This window comes from Notothenia rossii (assembly GCF_949606895.1).
Source record: "Notothenia rossii genome assembly, chromosome: 6".
NCBI classification, from domain to species: Eukaryota; Metazoa; Chordata; class Actinopteri; order Perciformes; family Nototheniidae; genus Notothenia; species Notothenia rossii.
The window spans coordinates 36,277,761-36,293,159 of record NC_136909.1 but is presented as its reverse complement, the minus strand read 5'-3'; the positions used below and the strand labels follow the sequence as shown (position 1 = coordinate 36,293,159).

At 40.6% G+C, this 15,399-nt stretch overlaps 1 protein-coding gene across 8 annotated transcripts in view; it reads left to right on the top strand.

Annotated features, from left to right (window-relative positions):
• Positions 1 to 13,319: 13,319 nt before the first annotated feature.
• LOC307043957 (spermatid perinuclear RNA-binding protein-like) overlaps positions 13,320 to 15,399 on the top strand; it is a 140,475-nt gene continuing 138,395 nt past the window's right edge. For 4 of the 8 annotated variants that reach the window (XM_079688934.1, XM_079688932.1, XM_079688931.1 and 1 more), the window contains exon 1: positions 13,321 to 13,577. The gene's annotated coding sequence lies outside the window, so the exon portion shown is untranslated. Of the gene's footprint in view, positions 13,578 to 13,802; positions 13,922 to 14,927; positions 14,951 to 15,399 lie in introns of those variants that run through there. The other 4 variants (XM_079688927.1, XM_079688928.1, XM_079688929.1 and 1 more) reach the window with 3 other exon arrangements.

The following is a 15,399-nucleotide window of genomic DNA, read 5'->3' as shown; positions in this document are numbered from 1 at the left end:
TTGTTTCTAGAAATTAATACAATTAAATCAGTACTCTCTTGAGACTTACAGAGTGTAGGAGAAAGGTTGCTGGCGTAATAACATGTTGGCACTTTGCAATGGAATACAAATTGCGTCCTGATTCTTCGTGCTCATCAAATGAAGACTTAATGCCAAATTGCTAATTTGCATTTGAATTATCAGGATTATAAACTCATTCATTTGGTCTTTTGTTTGTTTTCCATTTATACATTCAGATGTACTAATCCAAATTGTGTGCAGGTGACACATGCTCTGGCTTTGTACAATGACCCATTCATGTTTTTAATAAAGACACTGGGTCTTCAAAAGTCATTAACTAAAGCTGGTTTCACTTGATCAGCCACAAGTTGCTTCACATTTTATTAAACAATTTAGTTATTCATGAGTGAGCGTTGAGGCATGATTCAGCAGTATTTTTGTGCCGGTGCGACTAAGCTTTTTGTCACGATTCTTGTGTTATGTCACGTTTTTAGTTTTGTATGTCTTATATTGGGTTTATTTTGCTGTTCGGTTCTCCCTGTCATGTTTTCCTCCTTGGGTATTGTCTGGTCCCTCTCCCTGTGTTTTTCCTCCCTGCTGTTAGTTTCCCTGGTGTGTCTAATTGTCTGATTGTGTTCACCTGTTGCCCTTGTGTTTCTCCTCCCCTGCCCGGCTGTTTCTGGTCTCGTGATTACCCCTCCCTGTATTTAGTCTTGTCTCTTCCTGTGTTCAGTGTTGGTTTGTCTTTTGTTGGTGACTGAGTTCACCGGGGAGTGTTCTGTTTGTTCAAATTATATTATTATCCTTGAAATAAAGGTATTATCAGTGTTATTTGCATTTAGGTCCTGCTTGCTTCACTCAACCTTAACACTTTTAAAGGCCTTCCATATTAAACATTATATGACACTTTCTGGCAGGTGTGGATCTCCATCAACTGATAATCAAACAGCAGCAGCTGCATGATGAACCTGTGGTGTAACACTATAAACACTGCAAACAAACTACAATGTCCCATTCTCTGTGAAAATGCACATGAAGCCATAAAGGTGTGAGTCCTGAAACCAAAAATGTGTTTTGCCACTTTCAGTTTCTCAATCTCCAAGTTAACCCTTTTTTTTTTAAAGTTTTTGTTTTGAGGTGCCTTGAATAATAATCAAGCTTAAGAGATTTTGAAAAACAAATTATGACATTATATACGTCAGTAAATACTCGGTACCACTTTACAATAAGACTATCCTTATAAAGGATTCATAAAGGGTTTATAATTAGGTTATTAATAGGTTGTAAATACTTTATTAATCATTAAGAACCATTTATAAACCACTTCTAACATAGTTTTCATACATCAACACAGGCCCACTATTTGCCTTATATTGGCTACCTAGCTTACTTCGTCTTCATCAGCCAACATCCTTGGTATCTGTTGTTCACTGAGTAGATTCTCCCCCATCCATCTTGATGTTTTTTGGCATCTCTTTATGACCATTTGAGTTACTAACATTTATAACTGCCAAAAGGGAGCCTTGTAAAGTGTAAAACAAATCACCATTTATTAATGAGTTACTACCATTTATAATTCGCTTAAGTTATATCAAGCCTTAAAGTAATGCATAAATTAGGGTGTGGTCACATTGAGTGACAGGTTTGTCCAGTGACTGCTGCTGTAAGCTTTCTGCCTCTCTGCTAGCTGCTCCGTGATGCTACAGGGGCTCTGCCTGTTCAGCTCATCCGGGAAACATAACTTGAACTTGGCCGTGTTTGTTGTGCTGGTATCTTGTGGACTATACGTATTATTATACTAATACGTGTTTGTTTGTATTATTGTGACTCGCTCCGCGTTTAAAACAGACGGTACATGAACAAAGTTTTACGGTAAGTGAAATTTGAGTAGGCCTACTTCATTTATGTGTTGCTTATGTTTTTAGTCAGCTAGCTTTAATGAATGTTAAGGCTTTGCTTGGTTAAGGCATGTCAGCAAGTGCTAGCTACATCTGTGCTAACGATGCTAATCGTAGCCTCCAAGTTAAAACGTAATAGAGAAGTGTTAAGCATTAAGTGGGATAATACCATAGAACAAACGGCTTCTTAGGGTCATAAGGTCATCCTTGTAAGTTAGAGATATTTTATTAGTTAGTAGGCCTATTTATGTTTAAATTATAGCTGTCAGTCGATTAAAATATTTAATCGCAATTAATCGCATGATTGTCCATAGTTAATCGCGATTAATCGCAAATTAATCGCACATTTTTGATCTGTTCTAAATGTACCTTAGAGGAATATTTTTCAAGTTTTTAGTACTCTTATCAACATATGAGTGGACAAATATGCTTTATGCTAATGTTTATTATCATTTGAACAATGACAAATATTCTCATGAATATTAAACACAACAACCTCTGAACATTACAAATATTCGCCTCAATTCAACCTGGAACCTCTATCATACAATAATACAATCATGTTGCGCGCACTATCCGTGCTGAGTGTGCTGACTTTTCGTGACTTTTGTCCCTCTGTCTGGCTACCTGCATAAAGTGAATTGCTCTGCGCAGTTGTGGCGAAATGTTGCTCCTCTGTTTTCATTTAAACAGCTCCTTATATCCGTTAGCGCAGCTAGCTAGCACCAGATGCTAACAACAACAACAATACACGTAAGGTCTCTCTCTCGCGCCCCACATACAGTACACACTCCCGATGGCCAGTCGGTGCCTGCCGGTGAGCGTGGAAGTGTGGTCTGCCCATAGAGGGTCTGTCACAAGCGGGCGGCAGGAGCGGGGCTGTCAGCATTGTAGATGGTATTTTAAACTCGATGCGCTCTGAAACTACGTGGCGGCCGAGGAAAAAAAATACACATGCGTTAATCGCGTTAAAATAATTAGTGGCGTTAAAAATGTTTTGCGTTAACGCGTTATTAACGCGTTAACTTGACAGCCCTAGTTTAAATATGTGTATCAGTCATACTATACAGTCATTACTTTGAGTCCTGATTTTCTTCATGTGTGAATAAAATGTTTTGCTTGGGTCTTTTGCATCTTACTTTGTCATAAGAGATGCCAAGAAACATCAAGATGGATGGGGGGAGAATCAACTCAGTGAACAACAGATACCAAGGATGCTGGCTGATGAAGAATATGAAGTAAGCTAAGTAGCCAATATAAGGCTTAGCAGGACAGATAAATGTGGGCTCACTATTTGGCAACCAACCGGTCACAGTTGCCCTGTTTATTTCATGTCTTATACAAGCTTATTAATGATTTATAAAGTGTTCACAACCTAATTAATAAATGAATTACAAACTATTCGTAAACCCTTGTACCAAATACTCTACTGGTGAAAAGCTTTTAAAGTTTACGGTGGCCGGCACACTACAACGGCCCAAACACTTACTTTAGGAGAAATGCTCTGTACTTTCAAAACCAATGCAAATATAAAAACCCAAATTCCCCAAAACACATGCAAACAAAGAAACATCTGCACCAACTTGAAAACACTTGCGCAGAGTTAGAAAACATTCACCAACTAGACGAAACATGCGCTGGGTTTACTTAAATCTCTGCAAACACAAAATTCTGCCAAAGCTCAAAACACAAAAGAAATGGGGACATTAAAAACTGACGCACACACCTGGGACCAGAGCAATGTTGACATTATGGAATTATAAAATTGGCCAACAGTCGCTTTCACTGGGTTCACTTACAGCAGATCTCCAATCATTTGGAAAGGAATCACGCTATCACATTGTTAAAATAAGCCATACAACTTACATTAGGAAGGTTCCCAGTGACAGTGATTGTTGGCCAACTTTATAATCCCCATATGTCAAGAAGCGCTCTGATCACAGTTTTTCACTTTATAATGTCCCCCTTTCTGTTTGTTTAGGCTTAAACAAACCCTGCGCATGTTTTTATCAAGTTGGTGAAGGTGTTTCATTTGTATGTGTTTTGGAACATTTTGTGTTTTTATATTTGCATAATTTTTCAAAGTGCAGCGCTTTTCTCCCCTAATATAAAACCCCATCTACACGCAAACGCAAATGTATACGAAACGCAAACGAACCAAATACGATATCAAAAACAGTATTCCGTTCACACAAGACCACTCGGGAGCGCTGGAGACGCTGTAGTACATATGCCGGGCCTGTAAGTGGCGCTGTACCTTCGCCACAAAATACACCAAAAGCAGCGAAGAAGACCCCCGAGCATGGTTGCCGTGGTTGCCTTTCTGTTTATGCCCCGCGGTGGATTTAGCAACATGTAGTTCATGAAATTCTCCATGTCCACTTGTTGCTGATGGTTGTGGTAGAGGAGCTGTAGATTTTGCACTAACATCTGTACCGTGGTCAGTAGCAGTAGCAGTAGCTACTGACCATGCTACATGGTCAGTAGCTAGCAGCAGAGGTGGGGCTATGGCTTAATCGTTATCAGGAAATGATCGTATAGGGTGTACACACGGAGCCGTTTGGCCCCCCAGAGCGTTCCGTTTACAGATCTATCCACCTTGGGACCCATTATCGTTTGCGTCCGTTTCCGCGTTTCCGTTACGGCCTCGTGTGAACGAACGAGCTATATGAAAGAGAAAAGTAGCGGATACAACCATTTGCGTTCTCGTGTAAACAGCTTCTAAAAAAGGAGCACCGGATCATTTGAAAAAAGCGCATTTGCGCACCAATATTGAGAGAGACAGAGAGACATGAGAGAAGAGAGAGATAGAAAAGAGAGAAGAGAGAGATATGCATTTGCGAGTTCCCCCCGTTGACATTTCGCGATACAGAGGGCTTCATACTCCACTAGCACCCCCCATTATAGGACCCCTAAAAACAAATTGCAAAACAATTTGGTTATCAGAGAACGTATTATTATCTTCGCAAGATTGTAAAAGTGTGAAACCAGAGCCATTCTTTGTGTTAAAATCACCAAAACTTGTGTGTGTTTGTACGAAAGCAGGCAGGAGGGCCGCTGCAGAGGCTCTCTTACTCTCCAGTCCACCTGCTGCTAAGTGATACAGACAGAACTCTCACACACACACACACACACACACACACACACACACACACACACACACACACACACACACACACACACACACACACACACACACACACACACACACACACACACGTACACACACACACACACACACACACAAGCTCACCCCTGTAACCCAGCACTCTGCTGATGCAGCAGAATAACAGCCAGTGTGTCTCTCCATCTAAACAGGGTCACTTGAGCATGCAGAGCCACAGAGTGGTGCAACATGACAGATAAGATAAGCGCCGTCCTCCTCTGCTGCTTGAAAGGCTGAGACGCTGCTGATGTTCGCCGGTATAGATATGTGGGGGACCTGACGTCTGTGGTGTTAAGCACATACCAGATGGAGAGAGTCAGCTCTCTATGTGTGTGTGTGTGTGTGTGTTAGAGAGAGTGAGACTGTGTGTGTGTGTGAAAGAGAGGAAGCCATAGTTGAATTTGAATGTGAGAAATCAGAAACACATTACATTACATTATATAGCAGACACTTTTATCTTAAGCGACTTGCAATAAGTGCATTCGACCAGGAAGATACAAACTTGAAGAAAACAGAATCATATAAGTAAATCAGGTTTCATAGAGCCAAAACATTTCAGGTACTACTCAACTAGCTTTAGATAAGCCAGTCCTTTATTAGTATATAAGTGGTTTGATAGTAATTCTATCGCTCAAAGTGGAGTCGAAAGAGATGAGTTTTCAGTCTGCTCCGGAAGATGTGTAAGCTTTCTGCTGTACTGATGTCAATGGGGAGCTCATTCCACCATTTTGGAGCCAGGATAGCAAACCCATGTGTTTTTGCTGATGGGAACTTGGGTCCCCCTCGCAGTGCGGGTGCAGCGAGCTGTTTGGCTGATGCAGAGTGGAGTGCACACGCTGGGGTGTACAGTTTAACCATGTCCTGGATGTAGGAAGGGCCAGATCCATTCGCAGCATGGTACGCATGTACCATTGTCTTGAAGTGGATTCTTGCAGTTGTTGGAAGCCAGTGGAGGGAGCGGAGGAGCGGAGTGGTGTGGGAAAGAAAACACAAAAAAAGAGTGAAATGTGTGTGTTTCTATGTTGTAACATTTTTAACATGTGAGAGGAACAGTTTCCTCCCCTCCACTGGCCTATTAAACAAGGCCCGGCCCCCCCACTGACACTTACCTCGGCCACAACGTAGTCTTTATATGCTTTACATTAATGCACACAATGCTCATACTGCTTACTGCACATTTCTTGTTTCATATTTCATATTTTATATCCTATAATTCACTCATAGAATTCTATTTCCATGTCAATTACTGCTTTATTTTATTGCTATTTAACTATATTTTATTACGGTGTCCTTAAAGATTTTTTGTTTTATATTAGATTTCTTGTTTTATATTTTATGTCTGAACCCTGACATCAAGTCAAATTCCTCGTGTGAACCTACCTGGCAATAAACCTGTTTCTGATTCTGAGGTGATAAGAAGAATATACTTTATTAATACCAACTGGGGGAATTCAGTCTTCACTCTGTTAGTACACAGTACACCTGAAATACCCACATGCAATACACTTGACATACAGTATATAAAACACAGCTGATTTACACAAAGCACAAACGTGACCTATGCATAATAGCCAGAAATACGAACATGCACCAACACATGCATTTTATGTAGAAGTGTCAGAACAAAGGGGCTGCCATGTTTCAGCGCCCAGTTGTGGGTTCGGTGTCTTGCTTAAGGACACTTTGGCAGAGCAAAGGAGGTCTACTGTAACCTCTCCTGCTACCAGTCCATACAATGTGTTTAGCTAAACAAAGGATTCTCAAAGATAAGCTGTCACAATTCATCTCATCAGATAGTGCAACTTCCAGCTAAATCTGTTTGTGGTTATTCATTCATTACTTAACACAAAAAGTCAACTCAGTGTGCAAATTTGCTGCAATTACTGTGATTTCTGACATGAGCTAATCCGCTCTTCGGCTCATTTGGTTAATATGTGATGTTAGATATGCTGCACTTCTTAGTGCGTTAATGTGCACAGTGGTGGTGAGTCACCAGCAGGATTCATTCAGTATTACCTGGATTTGTTTGCTCTCTGCTGGGGGACAGCAACTGTGTTTTTGTACCTGAGAGGAGTAAATAAATGAAGAGGCGTCACTCTGCTGATATTTCCCCAGAACCATAAACACCACTGAAGCCTGTTATAACTTCCTCATCTATGTAAACCAATGGTGGAAGTACATTTACTAAACGTGTCTACCTACTTTAGAGACATTGCTGTTTTACTTCTCAGAAGTATTTGATGGCGCTTTGACCACCAAAAGCTGAGTGTCATCTAGTTCCGTTACATTGGAGAGAAGGCAGACATGTTTACGGCTGATATCGCCTAACCCTGCAACAAACACCCAAACATCTTGACATTGAAATAGCATTACATGTACGGGAAATATATTTATTTTAGATTTTGAGGTGAACTGTGCCTTTAACACTGAATATGAATTGCATTTTTGAGCTTTCAACTGAATTTCAAGGAGCTTCAGATTAACTTAATCCTCAGTCTTACTAAGTCCCCTACTAAGGAAGACCATAAGATACAGTTAAAAGCTCTGAAAAAAATGGTAAGAGCTGACATTTGAGCCATTTTAGTGCAATGTGGACAGGTATTAAGAATATCAACGGTAAATTATTCACTTTGTTACATACCTTCAAGTTCAGAACGTTTTTTATAAATGTTTTCATTTTGAAAGAAATAACAAATCAAAGTTTTAGTTACATTACTGTGAAGATGAAACTTCATCAATCTTCACGCCTTGGCTGTGAATTTTCACACAGATCTCACTGTCCTTTTTTTCTCGTATTCAAATGATCTTCACATTACTGCAGCCAAACGGAATTAGATTTCCTAAAACAAATGACTTTTACAACAACAGTTTAAAATAGATAAATCCAAGTAGACTGATATTGGAGGAATTTGTTGAATTGTTCTTTTAAATTAACGTTTTAGGTTTTTCAATTAAGAGCAACCTTGCATGGTTATCGAGTTTGACTCACAAAGCATTCCTGAGAAACAGGATACTGACAGTAATGTACATGCTGCACATTTTACAACATGGGTGCCTATTTATAGTGCACAGGGTATATGAGGTCAGTTAGGGTATACCAAGCATGTATGCTAGTTGTGTAGACATGGACGCAAAGCATTATTTACATTGTAAATACGTATTAGCATTCTGATTGTCTTTTGTTCAACATTGAACATTTAACAGGACATCCTTTGATTTAATGTTTTAGTTCAAATGTGTAAAGTTGCCTTACTTTGACCAAACACACGCTGGCAGTATACATGTATAGGGCTGCACGATTTTGGGAAAAAATCGAATTGCGATTTTTCTGACAAATATTGCGATTCGAATTGCGATATTTGTTTTTAAGCGACCCAACGTAAGTTTATTGTAAAATCCGGCTATAATTCCGGCTAGGAAGGTCGTATCAACATGCTCCCGTCTCTAGCATCCCCGCAGCCCGAGCTACGATTGAAAGAACTAAACTTACATGAAACTTCAGTTGGGTTGCTTTAAAGTCAAGCTGCAGTTTAAGATTCACCCTGTAATAGATGTAACACATGTGATGGAGCATTACTAACCTGACTCAGATGGTTTGTTTCACCAAACAATCTAGGAGAGCTCCATTGGAAGCCATTTAGAAAAGGGCAGGCACTTTCAAACATACTTGGCAGGTGATTAGCCGCGTTCACACCGCAGTACTTTTCCCACTTTAGTTCCGATATAGTTCCGAAATGTCGCGTTCACACCAAAAACAGCCGGAACTAAAATTAGTTAATGAGAACCTTTTCACCCCCTTTTCAGTCCTGCTATAGAGCAGGTACTTCCGTGGGAGAAAAAGGTTCCTATGTCTGATTGGCTGGGTGGAATGCAAACCACGCCCGTCAAACTCCCAAAAAGTTTTGTGAAGCCGCCATTTTATTATCCTTGCATTAGCATGATTAGCATTAGTATTAGCCCAGCGCAGAAACGCAGAGAGACTAACTTATGGCAACACAAACAAAAACATGGGAGTGGTGGAGATGAGGAGGTGTCGGCGTTCTGGCGATTTACTCTAAAGCAGGGGTCTCCAACCTTTTTCTAACCGGGAGCTACTTTTGAAAAAAGAAAGTGGCCAAGAGCTACTCATGTTATTTTATATAGATTTCAGTGCACATATCACATTCGTGACTCAAGAGCAGAAACATTAACATTAACATGAATAAACTTGACTTTCTCATGAAGAGAAAAAAGACAAATAATCACCATGCAATACTGAGTTCTGCTTTAACATCAATAACTACAGTAAACAGTTTTACAGATAAGAGTGCAAAGTTCCTAATTGTAATAATAACATTTCTAGCTCTATAATTTAAATTATTTCAAGCATTTCACAAATTTGTTTCACATGTAAAAGGGGAATATGGCTTGTGCTTTTCTCAACTTGCATCAAGCAAACATATGTCTTCAAACATTCAGTCTGTCACTGCATTGTTGTCTTTCTCCTGACTCAGCTAATGTGACACCTGGCACTGCATAGCATCCACCAGAGCACTGTACTGGGGTGTGTATCCTGACAAATTCACTCTGATTGAGTCATTGAGGTGTTCATCAGTAAGTCTTGTCCTGAATTTGGATTTGATAAAGTTCATATCAGAGAATGCTGATTCACAGCGATATGTTGACCCAAATAAGCAGGACAGTTTCAGTGCAGCAGTTTGAATGTTTTTGAATTTCTCTGGGTCCAATAGCTTCCAGAAATCTTTGTCCATCTGATGTGCTTTCAGCTGAATGTCATTCTGGAGATTGATTATCTCCAGCTCCAACTCTGAAGCACTGAGACTGAAAAGGCTGGCCAGTTGCTCAGACATGTCAGTAACATCCACGATGTTGAATGGGTTAGCAAGGAAACTTGCACAGGGCTCAAGCTGTTTAAAGTCAAGAAACCTGTCCTCAAATTCCTGCCCAAGCTTAGTTAAGCAGTCACAGTACTTTGATAAGTCAAGAAAGCCAGCAGCAGCTTTATTCTCCTGCAGTACTTTTTGAACAGAGGGGAAATGATGCAATTTATTTCCCTTTACTTGCTGGAGATATAGACACAGATTTGCTTTAAAGGCCTTTACAGCACTAATCATGTCACATACTGTTTTGCCATTGCCTTGTAGCTGGAGGTTAAGCTGGTTTAATTTTCCTGTCAGATCAGTCAAAAAGGCCAGGTCAAGTACCCAACCAGCATCAGATAAGATGGAGGTGTCCTCCCCCCTCTCTTCCATGAAGAGCTTTACCTCATTCAGCAAGGAGAGGAAGCGCTGTAGGATTTTCCCTCTACTCAACCACCTCACCTCAGCATGGAGAAGGAGATCTCCATATTCAGCTGACAGTTCCTCAAGAAAAACTTTGAAGCTCCTGTGTTGCTTTGCCTTCGCTCGGATAGAGTTTATTATTTGTATCACAGGTTTCATGACGTGATTGAAGTCCATAACTTTGGCACAAAGTGCTTCTTGGTGAATGATGCAATGGTAACTCAGGAAACGTGGGAAATATGGATCTGACTTACAATTTGCGATAAAACCGTTGTGGCGACCTCTCATAGCCGGGGCTCCATCAGTTGTTATGGATACAAGCTTCTCCTTTTGCACGCCTTTATTTATGAAATAATTCTTAATAGAATTATACACGTCCACACCTCTTGTTGTTGTTTTGAGTGGAAGCAGTGTCAGAAATTCCTCTTTCGCCGTAAAATCCTCAAACACCATCCGGATGAACACAGACAGCTGATCTGTGTCGCTCGCATCCACCGACTCGTCGCACTGTATGGAGAACCACTTGCACCTTACCATGTCCCGCTCCAACTGTCCCATGGCATCCACTGACAGCGCCGACACTCTCCTCGCCACAGTGTTGTTTCCCAGTTGCACATCGTCAATGGCAGACATTATCTCCGACTTGCTCTTGTGGTCTCTGAACAAAGTCTCTGCCATAACAGACATCGCTCCCTTAAGAACACCGCCATCAGTGAAAGCTTTTTTGTTCTTTGCCAAATACTGAGCGACTCGGAACGATGCTTCTGTAGCTAGGCTAGCTTTCTTGGCAGGCTTCGTGAACAATGACTGCTGCCTTTGTAGCGTAGCTTTTAATTGTTGTACCTTCTCAACGCGAAGGCAACTGCCGGCGGGATACTCCTTTGAAAAGTTTTCGTGAAGTTTTGTGAAGTGCCGCTCGACATTTCCCTTCTTCCCCACCGCAACACTCGAGCCACAAATTAAACACACACACTTGTCTTTGATGCTCGTAAATAAAAATTCATGTTCCCACTCGTCATGAAAGTAGTATATTTTAGATTTCTTCTTTGACGGACCTTCCTCAGTTGTCATGACTGCATCTTACGTCTCTTTTTCTCTATCTTTCTTACTCTCAAAATATACTACATAAATAAATATGTCTCAACATGTCAACTGCACTTTAGCGCCCTCTGGTGAGCTACTCGGAAAACCTCCGCGAGCTACTGGTAGCTCGCGATCGACGTGTTGGCAACCCCTGCTCTAAAGGCTTCAGTAGAAGCTGCTGGGAGTCCCAGCAGCTTCTACTGAAGCCTTCACCAACTCCGGAGACTCCGGGTGGCAGTATACGCCGTGAAGTTGTTTGCGGTGCGCCAGTAAACCCAAAGCAGAAGAAGAAGAAGTGACGACAGCGGCTTCATTTGCCTAATCCTCCCTCAGGGACTTATTCTGGTGTGAACGCGATCTGTACTTAGTTCATCAGAACTAGAGAGTTCTGATGAACTAAGTTCTCATGAACCTTTGTGGGAAAAGTACTGTGGTGTGAACGTGCCTATTGGATCAATCTGTCTATCACCTTCTATCATGGGCCACTTCTGAATGGTTAACAATGGCTGGTACATGTGGAGCACATCACTTCTGATTGGTGTGGATGACTGACACAGGAAAAAAAAAAAAAAAAGTAAAAAATGTTCAAAGAAATCGCAGGCTTTGCGATTTGTTAATCGCATCATTTCAAATCGCAATTTCGATTTAAAATCGATTAATCGTTCAGCCCTAGTATACAAGCACAATCCTTAAAAGACAGTAGCATAACTGTTATCAGACTTTAATCACAGTGCAAATGAAAGTGGTGCAAGGTAAAAACAACTGTGTAGTAGAAAAACACAGCATTTTTTTTTCAAAGTGGATAAACGGAGCCCTATTTTGCTCAGATTCAGGCTCATATTTGTATTTTGTTCCTCTACTGTGACATATTTCCACGCCTAATGTTCAAAAAGGTCTTTCATTTTCTCATACTGGCTGTGCTGCAGCAGCTTTTTTCACCCTCTGCCCCTAATCATATCACTTACAATGTGTTAGAGCGCTAGCCAATTGGACTCCCTCCAGATCATTTACATGCATACAAACACACATTATAGGAAAGGAAAAAACCCAAAGAGCATAATACAGCCCCTTTAGGTTTGCAGAGTAAGTCAAGTTTTCTCTGAATATTGTTGCACATTTTAATTTTGTAACACAGTGATTCACAAGCTAATTGTTATGTACAGTGACTGACTTTCTTAGTCGTCAATAAATGTTCCAGTTTGAGAAGCTTGAGTTGTTTTTTTTCAGCGTGCTGTTTTTGGCTGCACTGCACATGAAGTAAACAGAATGCAGACACACGGGGTAATGGCACGGCAGTGTTCAAATTAGAGGCTACAGATGGAACATGCATACCAACCTCCAGTTGGCTCCAGACATTTAATCAGCTGAAGGAGAAAGCTTGTATACAGAGTAAAAATTGTTGTGGATAATCATCCATTTATCTTGAGCTCAGCAGAGACATATCTAGCATTTTTGATGTAGCTGCATTAAAGTTATAACTATTGTGCGTATATTCTGCAGAATGTCAATAAGTTCATCAAATAAATCTTTACTCACACTGCAACATCTGCAGGAAATTCCCATATCTCTGTTTTGTTGTGAAATAAATATATCATGGTTAGACGCATTTCACTTTTTGATGATATTTTCTGTAGATTAGGCTATATCTCCTCAATTATGTCTGTTTTGCTATTTTCAATTCATTTATCAAATATAGCATTTTGGTAATTAATTCTTAGAAATCTAGTTAGAAAAAACACAAAAACAACAATATAGCCTACTGTGGTCTCAAATATATTACTGAGGACATGACCTCAGGTTGGCATGTCTCTAAAAAGCTTTACTTGGTCCATCTTTTCTTTAGACGATCTTTGTTTCACAATTGCATTTGGTTGGTGCATGCGCAGCCGCAACCTCCGCTCCCCCCTGCGTTGGATGAGCGCTGACAGCAGGCTGGCCGGAGACCGTCAGCAGCCGCTGTTGTTGCCGCTTCCACTCCACGTTGTGAGACCGGATACAAACTGACACAAGTACGGGAATTCATTTCTGTAACGGACAACGGACAACAAAAAGTGTTTTGTGAAAGCTTTTGGACACACTGAGCGCCGAGCCTACTCCTCTTCCTCCTCCTCCTCCTATTCCCGGTGCTGAGCGGACTATCAGTGAAGGGTAAGTGTCCGCTTTTTGTGACAGTTTACGGTGCGGAGGGATAGAGGGATGAACCGGTGTGCTGCTGCCGTGTTGACCGTCCCGCACGGCTCGGTTAACTTCAGCCTCCATGTGTGTTAGCTCTATTGGCGTGTTTACATGTGTGGTTTTACTGAAGTCCTCTCTTGTTAAGGATATGAACACAAAAAGGCAAGTTTTCAAAGGGCTGCATCTCGACCGTGCAACCCGCGTGGAGCTGACCGTCCTGCACGCGGCTTTTTTAACATTTAAATAAATACCTTACCGATTACATATGCTTTATTGTTTGCAAATTGGAGATTTATTTCCGTCACAGCAGCATGCAGGTAAGATATTGCACATGAATTAAAAGTGAAATAATGATAATAACATAAAATACAATAAAAAAAAACAGTAAAGATATGTCAGCAGAAACAAAACAGGTGAACAAAACCGTGAGTAGTCGATAATGAAATATATATCTATACAGTATATCTATTGAATACACCAAATAAATATACAAATATACAGGATTGTACATTATTATCACAACATCACAAAATATGCTATTACAGGTAGCTCAACAGACTATCCAAATTAATTTCCCACAGTTGTTATGTTAAGTGCACTTGATTGCTTGTAGCCCCTGTGACTCTGTAACTATTATCATGCACAAAGACCTATATAACACACTACAGGAAAGGGAAACTACAAAAAAAAAACAATCAGCAGTCAGTAAGTGTTCTCTGACTGTATGAGACTGAACCTGGTTGCTGTAACTGTGAGGAGTTGCTTTCTCTGTAATAGGATTTGTACAGCTGTGTAAATCTCATTCACACTCTGCCACTTTTATTTTGTATTTCTTTTGATGTTTTTCATAGATGTGAATGCAAACCATGTTATTTTCTCGGCCCTTGCTTGTATTAAAATAGTCCAAAAATGATACTGCTGTATCATCTACTTACATTTCAGTTTGGATGCTTTTTACTTTTTACATGAAGATTAAATGAAAGCAACTCTCAAGACGGTTGGTTAGTTGACAAAAAGGCAGCATGGTCCAAGAGAGATTGTCCCATAACATGATGTGTCCCCTGGTGTAGTGTCATCAAGACCCTCCCACGGTGCCACCCCCATCTGCTTAATGAGTGAAAGTATTTCATATTTTGAACCTCATAAACACTGAACAGTCCAACCTCCAGTGGGAGCCCGGTGTGCTCTGTAAGCAGTCCTAGCCCCCAGATCCCGGAGCAGTTCACTCCTCTGAGGCCGAGGAATGTAAATAGAAACGGCAACCAGAGCCGAATGTTCCTCGGCGGGTAGCCTCAGGACCGGCTTTAGCTAAAAGTGTGTTGACGAGGAAGCAGGAGCAGCACTTGGTAATAAGGATCAAGTGTGTGTGTGACATTTTCTTTTCAATTAGAGTTGTCCTGTCTGGTGTGTAAGGAATACACCAATGTTTTCTTAACAGTAAATCCTCAGCAAAGATGCTGACAGAGGGTAGTACCAGTGTGTTGAAGCTCAAAGTCAGATGAAGCTGCACAACCCTTTCTGTTGATTAAGTTGATCAAAGCAGCTAAATGAGCCTACTTATTACCATCTGGAACATTAGCTACTTTAAGCTTAACGTGAAGCCTTGTGACCGTGATAGTTTGTTTATAGCCTAACGTTGGCTTCTTACTTCTGCCGGTTGCATCTGAAGTTTTATGGGTTTTCAAAAGGCAATTTCTTAAATGTTTGTTTTCCAAAGATTGTAATGTACAGAAAATACTTGGCTGCAATATTTGAAAAAACTATAAAAAAAATCCCATTGCATTTTGCCAAGGAG